Here is an 8,820-nt window from a genome sequence, read left to right on the forward strand (position 1 = left end):
CCTTCGCCATGGACGGCGTAATGCAGCTGCGTTGGTACCGCAGGCGGCGTTTGTAAAGGGAACTGAGAAGTCGCAGGACAAGGCGCTGGTGTAATGTTGGGGGAGTTAGGAAAACTCAACGTCAAGGGCCTCAAGGTGATGCCGCACTAACGGTATCTTTGGATAGGAAAATACAAGCCTCCCTCGTTATAAAATAAAATTAACAGTTGATACTAGTAGGTCCTAGCAGGTCTGCAGCAAAATGAGGAAAACAAAGGTGAAATAGTGATCTTACCTAACAGCAGCAGAACTGTTGCTGATTTTGACAGGTCAGGATTAACCCCAGGGACAGCTTCACTGAATTCAGGCACACAAGAAAAATACGCTAGTTTCAAGTCAAAAGCCAATTTCTAAGCGTAGTTAACTAATCCTGCCTGAATATATACAAAAAGCGTTTCTTACACAGTTGTACAGCTAAATCAATAATATCATGAAAAACGGTCCATCAATAGGAGTAGTATCTATCAATGCTGGGATAAATGCCCAGAAGCACTATTTTCTCTGGAGGAGTAATGTCTCTTTATGAGAGTCCCTGATAAATGTCTTTCTTCGTAAAATATGCCGGCTTTGGCTTAGCATTCAGTTTTGATGGATGCCTGGGCTTCACCTTGGTATTTATTTAGCAGCAGGAGACTTACACCATGAAAAACATTCTATGCCTTTGACATTATCTTTTAATTAACATTTCTTTTGTTCTGACCCTTTGTGTGCTCACCTCAGTATTCCTCCAGCACATCTACCTTTTCTTCCTTGTTCCTGACTAGTTAGTACTTGGAACTTAAGAGTTTGAGTGTTTGGTTAACGAGCTACAAACATAGCATGTTCTTATTTCATTTTCATTTATATTAACTATTACTTATATTAAAAATCAACTGCCAGACTAGTTTCCGTATTTTTTGGACGTCATAAATTGTTTTGGAATACTTCTAGGGATGGGGACTCCACCCCTGCCCTGGGCAGCCCAATGCTTGACGACTCTTTCCATTAAGAAATTCTTCCTAATATCCATCCTGGACTTTCCCCTGCCCAGCCTGAGGCCGTTCCCTCTCCTCCTGTCCCTGTTCCCTGGCAGCAGAGCCCGACCCCCCCGGCTGCCCCCTCCTGTCAGGGACTTGTGCAGAGCCACAAGGTCCCCCCTGAGCCTCCTTTGCTCCAGGCTGAGCCCCTTTCCCAGCTCCCTCAGCTGCTCCTGGGGCTCCAGACCCTTCCCAGCTCTGTTCCCTTCCCTGGACACGCTCCAGCCCCTCAACGTCTTTCTTGTCCTGAGGGCCCACTGTAAGAAGTTGTGAAGTTCTGTGATGGTGAAATTAGTTAAACATGATAAATGGTGAAACAGAATAAGGGATTTTCCCTATCAAGAAACAGTAAAATTATGAGCTAAAGTCAGTGGTAGCAAATTCACGACACAAAGGAAGCTGGGACTGTGGATTACTGACATAACCTCTGGGTTACCTGCCTACCGATGAAGCAGTGCGATACCAAATTAAGAGTTGATGCAAACTCACAGTATTACTTTAACTTCTTAGAAAATTTCCACTTACTGCCTGGAGCTGGAATGGCACAGGAGTTGGGATAACTCCAGTAGATCTGATCAGGCCTGACATGTGCCGCTCTCCTCCACTGCACGGAGGCAGCTTAGCTCCCTCCAAAGTCTCCCTCCTCCCTTGTCACGACAGCCTGTCCTCTGTAGAGGAAAAAAGCAGTGTGTGAATCAGCTCCTTTTGGTTCGGCCATGAGATGCTAAATAGGCATCATTAAAGGTCAAGGCACCTTCAAGACTGACACAAAAGCCACGTCACTAATAGTTTGCCTTCAAACCTCTCTGAGTTGAGGCTTTTAAAACAGGTAACATCAGAAAATCTGTCGATAAAATCAGGAATGAAATACTTGTAACGACACATATAGAAAACAGATTTTTTAATTTACACTGGGATTTACTTTTCCTATAAAAAAATTGAATAGTAACTCATTACATGAATTTCTACAGTAGTATAATTGGTGTTTTTCAAACAGGAAATAATTTTTTGAGAGCCTGTGCTACTTTAATCTCTTTGATCCTGGGGCCTTTGATCTGCCATGGGGTGAGATGACTGAGATCAGGCATTTTCTTTGGTGATGTGTTGAAAATGTGAAATTACTGATTCCTGTAATCCATCAGAGCAGAAAAAGCTCTGTGCTTTTTATAGCTCAGAAACTGATACAGCTTTCTTCCCTTGCTCAGAGCCACTGGAAATGTAAGGCCTGAATATTCGTAAAATATAAGATTCTTTTCCTTACAGTGTTATCTTCACTCTAAGTAGCCAAAGGCTGTCTCCCTCTCTGAATTACACCTAACTGAAATCCTCACTTCTTAACAATTTGGCATGATCCACAAACCACTGCTCTATGCATTCAGTGCAATTTTCAAGATGAGGATGTGGGCTATTGCAATGGAATTCAGATGATACAAACTCCAGCAAAGGTTTCTCCAAAACAGTCTTTAAATATCCGTTTCAGATTCACTGGAGGGACTTGGCTCAGTGCCTTGAGCTGACGACCAGCGGAGGAAGCCATGAGACTCGATTTACTCTCATACACTGTAAACACCTGCAAGTCAGTATCAAACTGGAGAAAATCGTGTTTAATACAATGGGGTACTTTCTGAGGCAAAAAAGATTTCAAACAAGTGCTTCATTTACAGGTCCCTTCAGAGGTGCAGTCTGCTACTCTCTGGCTGAACATGAGCACAGGGAAGCACAATTAAGTTAATTAATAACACATTGTCTGCTGCATCAGATTAATCTCCAAATTAATTTGTAACCATTCTCCCAGAGCATACTTATAAATGTAGGTATGGTATATAATTTTTGCAATTTCATTACCAGTTACAGACACAACCTGAAGTCTGGTACTGTTATCTATCAAAATAAACCGGATTGTGCATAACACATACTGTTTTCAATCCTAAGAACAACCAGATTCACTGAAATTGTTTCATCTAATAATCAGTGTGGTCAGCTGAGAACATTTAGTTGATACTTGAGCTATTCTAATTTTTAAGTGCTTTGATAATCTGAGTGATATTTAGTCTATTTATAATATGCAAGTGGTGAAGTGTGTTAGGGTCAAAGAGTTAAAGGCCTTCAGCTGAAATTCCTCACTGGTGCCATGAGGTAGTCACAGGTTTAGATAGGGATGTCTTGTGATAACCAGATGGGGCATTTTATTTGTTCTCAACTGTCACGCCACAATTTAGGCACAAATTATCAGATAACTGGCACTCAGACTGTATTAGGCATTTTGAATGAATATGAACGTTTGGTTTTGGTTTTAGCAAACAGGCAGCTGGTGCAATCCAGTTCCTTATGCCTGACATCCCTAACCCAATGCTTACTTTGCTGAAAGTGATGTGATGATGATGAGGAGACACCATGGTAAAGTGGAGTTGAATAAGGCCACACAGGTTCCCACATAATAATCCTACACTGCATTGAGCCAAACTGTGGATATGGAAAGGAGGAACTGAACTCTTGCATGAAGCATTTCAAAAGAGAAGCTGCACACCTGGAGGATGTTGGGGATATTCAGTGTTTATTCTTAAAGAGTGAAGAACAGTCCTCCCAGACATGGTGATCAAATTCCCTAAAGAACTCCCCAATGGTATTTTTAAATCCATTTTTTAGTCACTTTAAACAACATTTTTAAAATTTTGACTTTATTACTATTGATCCAGAACTGGATGTACTACTCATAGAAATTAGAAAAAAGAGACAGGATTCTGCCACAGTGCTTGCTCTGCTTTGTGCCCAGGAAACTCTTCAGGAGGCCAGGGATCTATGAAGTGAAGGTAATCCCCAGCAGCAAGAAAAGAAAGTGCCAGAGAAGAGCCTGCATTGGCTCTGAGTAGCTACAACAGGACTCTGCTTGCAGCATAAGCAGCAGCCAAACCATTTTCTTCATAAGGGACCCCATCTCTTGATCAGTGAATTTTAAGTTTAATTCTCTTTGCTGTGGCCAGGTGTGTGGTTTGCATGCTGGCATTACCTAAGCAGGCTGGTTTCTCTCTTTCCAGATGCCAGTTTATGTCATGGGCATCACCAGCAGTCAGACTCCTTTCTCCTTTGGCAGTGCCGTGCCGGGGTTAACGTTCCACTGGTCTGTCACCAAGAGGGACACTCTGGATGTCAGGACAAGGCACAGTGAGGTAAAGGGGGGGTGTGTGCAGTGCACGTGCGTGTGCAGCTTGGGAGAAGGAAGCGGCCGCATCAGGGCAGTGCAGAGGGCATTGCTGCCTCCCGTGCCTCCCAATCCAGGCTCAGTTGTCAGCACCGGCTGTGGTACTTCCTCGGTGCCACTGTCTGGGCTTTCCAGGAGTCAAACTTTCATCCCTTTCTTCTGGCCAAGGCTGCTTTTCAGCTTCCTGCAAACTACAACTTTGCAGTGGATGTTTATGGCAGAGTAAAGGGAAGAACAGGCCTGAAAGTTGTAGTGAAGGTCCTTGATGCTGCAGCCAACCAGTTCTACAACATGGCAAGGGAACTGTCCGATGAAATCCAAATTCAGGTAGGATGATTTTCTTCACAGTTCATTTTTAAATAGGCATTTCAAAACTGGACTAATGTCTCTATTTGAAGTCAGGAATTTGAAATGCAAAGGAGTAGCTCCAGCCTTGGTTTATCTTTGAGCCCATACTGTTGTTTTTTTATTCTATAGTGTTCCCCGTTTGGGTTCATTCAGTTCATGGGCTCATGGGGGCAGGGTTCTTGGGGATATAACTTTTTCTGAGCATGTTTCTGCCAATGGAAAGGTAATTTATTTTTAATTGATTGAGCTGAGATTGGGGGATTTTGCATTTACTGCTGAATTTTCCCCCTGTTCACTTACTGCTTGTTCCTGAGTGTTTGCTCCCCTGAGAGGGAGAAGAGCTGCCAGGAATGTGTCTATTCCAAGGTCCAGGTCTTATGTGAGTTGAAATGTCTTTCTGAGTTTCTCAGGTAACCAAAGAGTGCCAGCTCAGACCCAAAGCCCAGTCCCTTCCCATCCAGCAGGCGCTTTGGCTCCTTGGCAGGAGCAGGATCTGGTGTGTGCCAGCAACAGCAGGTTCATCACGTGCTGGTACAGGCAGGAGAGGTTTTTGTTTCAAAAAATAGAAGAAGCAAACCCAAGCAGTGAGTAGTGAAATCAGCGAGCCGATGGCCCGAGGGCAGCCCGGCTTTGCTGTCCCTGAGCACCCGGGCCGGCGGGCTCGGCGGCACCTCCGGTGTTCCTGGAAGTGCCCGTGTTGGACACCGCGGGATCGGCTCAGGGCAGAGGCTTCCCCTCCGGAGTTGCAGTACTTGGGCAGGGAACGCCCTCGCCAGAAGTTTTCCCCTCGGGAATTCGAAGCGAGCCCTGGCACCGAGGCGCCGGCTCGGCACGGCCGCTGCTGCTGCAGAGGGCGGGGGCTGAGCTCTCCCTCAGAGCTGCGCTGCTTCGCCTCAGCTCCTGAACAGCCACCGCTGCAGTTTCTAACAAAGCCCGGGCTTTCTCTCTGATGTGCTCCTGCCCAGCTGTGTGCTCTGTCATAGAAGTGTTGCGTGCTGCAAATCGCCCGTGTTCGGGCAGCGCCCTCAGAGCCGCTGAGGGGAGGCGGCCGCCAAGCCCGGGGCAGCAGCTCGGCCAGGGCCGAGCGGTGTGGGCTCTCCAGAGCCTTCCCCCACCTCTTTGTGGCTTCTCATTTCTCATTAAAATGTTCTGGTACAGAACGGAGAAACCCAAAAGTGTCTTACTGTGAACATTCGGGGTTTTTGCAGTCTATCAGACCCAGAGCGTGGCAAACGGGAATGAGAAGTGCTTTAAAAGACTCAGCTGTGATCAGCAATTACTGTCCATGAGGGTTAAGAATAGAGAGGAAACTTAATATTTAAAAGAAAATACTTGAAATTCTGGGCGAGTTGTGTTATTTATATGGAGGGAGGGGATTGATCCCTGAGGGGGCAAGAGATGTCACCTCTCAAACAGGCACTGACAGGAAAAAAAAACCCAGAACCTGAGTATTACTCGGAATTGGAGAGTGCTATTGCCATTTTTCAATGTCTCTCACTAACCACTAAAGTCAGCCCCAGGCCTGCTGTGTGTCTCTGAGGCAGAACTATGGAAGGACAATCTCTGCCCATCTCAAGCTTTTTGGTCAAGCGGCTCAGATTTCCCTCCTGGTTCCTGTACCTGATCACAGTTACCAGGAGGACGCTCACCTGTGGCAGCAGACACAGAGTGCTGAGGAAAATGGGATCAGTTAGAACTGCACATTCCCTCATGCTTTCCCTGTGAGCTGATGCAGGGGATGAGGGGGAAAGTGCTGTTTTCCCTGAGCACCAGGAGCAGTTTTGTTGCCAGAGGCTGCAGGCAGAGCAGGGAGTGCGTCTGAGCCTCCACACAGCAACTGGTGCCATGGCCAGATTTTTGAAAATTCGAGCCCTGCAGAGTTGGTCTGCCATTTTGGGGCAGGCCATGGGGTCACTCTGCCCTTTTGGGGCAGGCCCTTTGGTCAGTCTGCCAGTTTGGGGTAGGCCATGCAGTCTCTCCACCATTTTGGGGCAGGCAATGGGTCACTCCACCCTTTTCAGGGAGGCCATGGGTCTGTCCCCCATTTTGGCATAGGTCATGCGGTCACGTCACTGTTTTGGGGCAGGTCATGGGTTGGCCACCACCTTTTCACTGAGCAGCAGCGTCTGACTAAGGCTCAAGGGGTTGGGGAGTGGGGCAGTGGCCATCCCACCTACACAGAGCTCACTCTTTCGTGCCCCACCACTTCCCACGGCATTGTTTTGGGGCAGTCAGTCATTCCTCTGGTCCCCTACACGTACATCCTTGGGTTATATGGCTACTGTGAGAGAGACAAAATCTGCCTTTTGGAACTTGGCATAGCTGCAGGAGTTTGTAACTTTACATCTATGTAAAAATTGTTCTAGTTGAGTATGGTGAACCAAAATATGCAATCTCATTTATTCCTTCTGGACTCTCCCCATTTGAGAGTACTATCAACGTTGTCTCTGAGAGTGAGCGTAATTAGGACCAAAGCTTTTCATCAAATTGCTCACTAATAATTTGCTGTTTAGGGGTTGCCTGAGGTTGGCACTCTGTGGTTTCCAATCCATAGGGGCTCATAGGTAAGATTAATGAAAGTAAAATTTAAGTGTTTGCATGTCAGACATCCTTGAGTGTGCCCTAAACCAGGGCACCTTGAATGAGCTGTTGTGAACTGTGCATCTCTGTCTCTGTTATGGTTAAACCATTCTCTCTTTTGTACAGTTGTTGTGTTTATTGTGATTTCTTCTGTAAATTGTTATTCCAATTTACAGTCTTAGTATTTTGTCCTCCACTCTTGGAAGAGGGTGGCTTGAATGGCCTTACTTTCCCCACTGAGTTTTAAAATTGGCACAGGCTCCATCGTCCACTGGTGCATTTAGTCATATTAACATCATTATTTCTACAACTATGATTACTACAATTTTTCTGGCTTTCAGAAATGTTGAGATCTGTTCACTAGTGGGGGGTCTTGGATGGGTGGATGCGACAGAAAAAGAAGTTAATTAGTCTTCAACAGACCATGGTTTGAATTACATGCAATAGATAATGTTTCAGGGTACACTCTTGAATAATGAGGAGAAAACGAGGAGAAAACAAACTGTGTGGTTTTTAACAGCCTGTCTTCTGGCAAGCTGTTATTGGTTTATTTGAATATTTGCATGACTGAACAGTGGCATTTGGTGAAAAAGAAAACTACCTAAATAGTGTTCTTTTTTTTTTTTCCTTCTGAATGGATTTATAAGGAGATAAAATCCAGTATTTCCTTCTCCACAGTGCCAAATTAAGCCAAATTAGAAGCCACCTTCACTAATCCCATCTGAACACTTGCAGTATGCTTCATTCATTTAAATTGCCAAGACAACCAAGCCTTAGGGGAGGCATCTTCTTCACAGTTTCAATTGTGTTTCAGCTGAAAGCCAGAGGCATGACATCAGTCATCACTGATTACTTCTATTCCACTGTAAACGCTCCATTCATTTGGTGTGATGCCAGTGTCCTCCGGAGAGTTCCACAAAACCTCACTGCATACTTTGGACTCGAGGTGAGCTAAGAGATACCTGAAGTTACAGATAATGAGAAACAAACTCCCTAGCAAATACCTCGCTCCAGAAATGGAGGATCGTGAGTTACCCTGGCTGGGTTTGAAAGAAGCTGCAGGTGACATTTACAGAGATTGTTGCTGTCTCCTGGCAGTGCAGTATGCTTTGGGTTTCACTGCCCTTCCTCTTTCCCTCTTCCTGGAGTGCTTGGACAGAGCTGACTGCCTGCCAGTGATGCAGTCAGGGATAGGGACTGTTTGGCCCTGGCAGCATACACACTAATTTGACCTCTCCAGAGAATGTTCATCCTTCCTGGTGCCCGAGTAGTTCACCCTCTTGGTTAATTATTAGACAATCACATTTGTCTCCTCTTTCCATAAGCCAGGACACAAGCTATAGCAGGCAGAAAGGGAAGGAGCAAAAGGGGTGAAGGACAGTTCCATGTAAACATAAGACTTCGGGAATCTCCTTGTTTTTCAGTATCAGATATAGAAGCTGTTGGTTTATTGATCGAAAAGTAAAGCCTTACACTTTACAGAAAGCTACATTTCAGCAGTTTGCAAAAGTGTATCTGTTTATTTCAACTTCATCACTCCCTTTATGGAGCTTTCAGCATAATTTTTTTAGTGGAATAGAATTACAGTCCCTAAAGCTAAGCAGGTGCAACAACAGATCTGAAAGAGAACTCCAGAAA

The 8,820-nt window shown here is 45.2% G+C and overlaps 1 long non-coding RNA gene across 1 annotated transcript; it reads left to right on the forward strand.

Moving 5' to 3' along the window:
• The first annotated feature begins 4,093 nt into the window (after nucleotides 1–4,093).
• Nucleotides 4,094–8,103, forward strand: LOC138117687 (uncharacterized). Its single transcript, XR_011154795.1, has 3 exons — nucleotides 4,094–4,222; nucleotides 4,423–4,581; nucleotides 7,997–8,103. It is a non-coding gene; the product is annotated as an uncharacterized lncRNA (long non-coding RNA).
• The last annotated feature ends 717 nt before the right edge of the window (nucleotides 8,104–8,820 follow it).

The sequence above is a fragment of the Aphelocoma coerulescens genome, chromosome 12 (genome assembly GCF_041296385.1).
Source record: "Aphelocoma coerulescens isolate FSJ_1873_10779 chromosome 12, UR_Acoe_1.0, whole genome shotgun sequence".
Taxonomy (NCBI): Eukaryota; Metazoa; Chordata; class Aves; order Passeriformes; family Corvidae; genus Aphelocoma; species Aphelocoma coerulescens.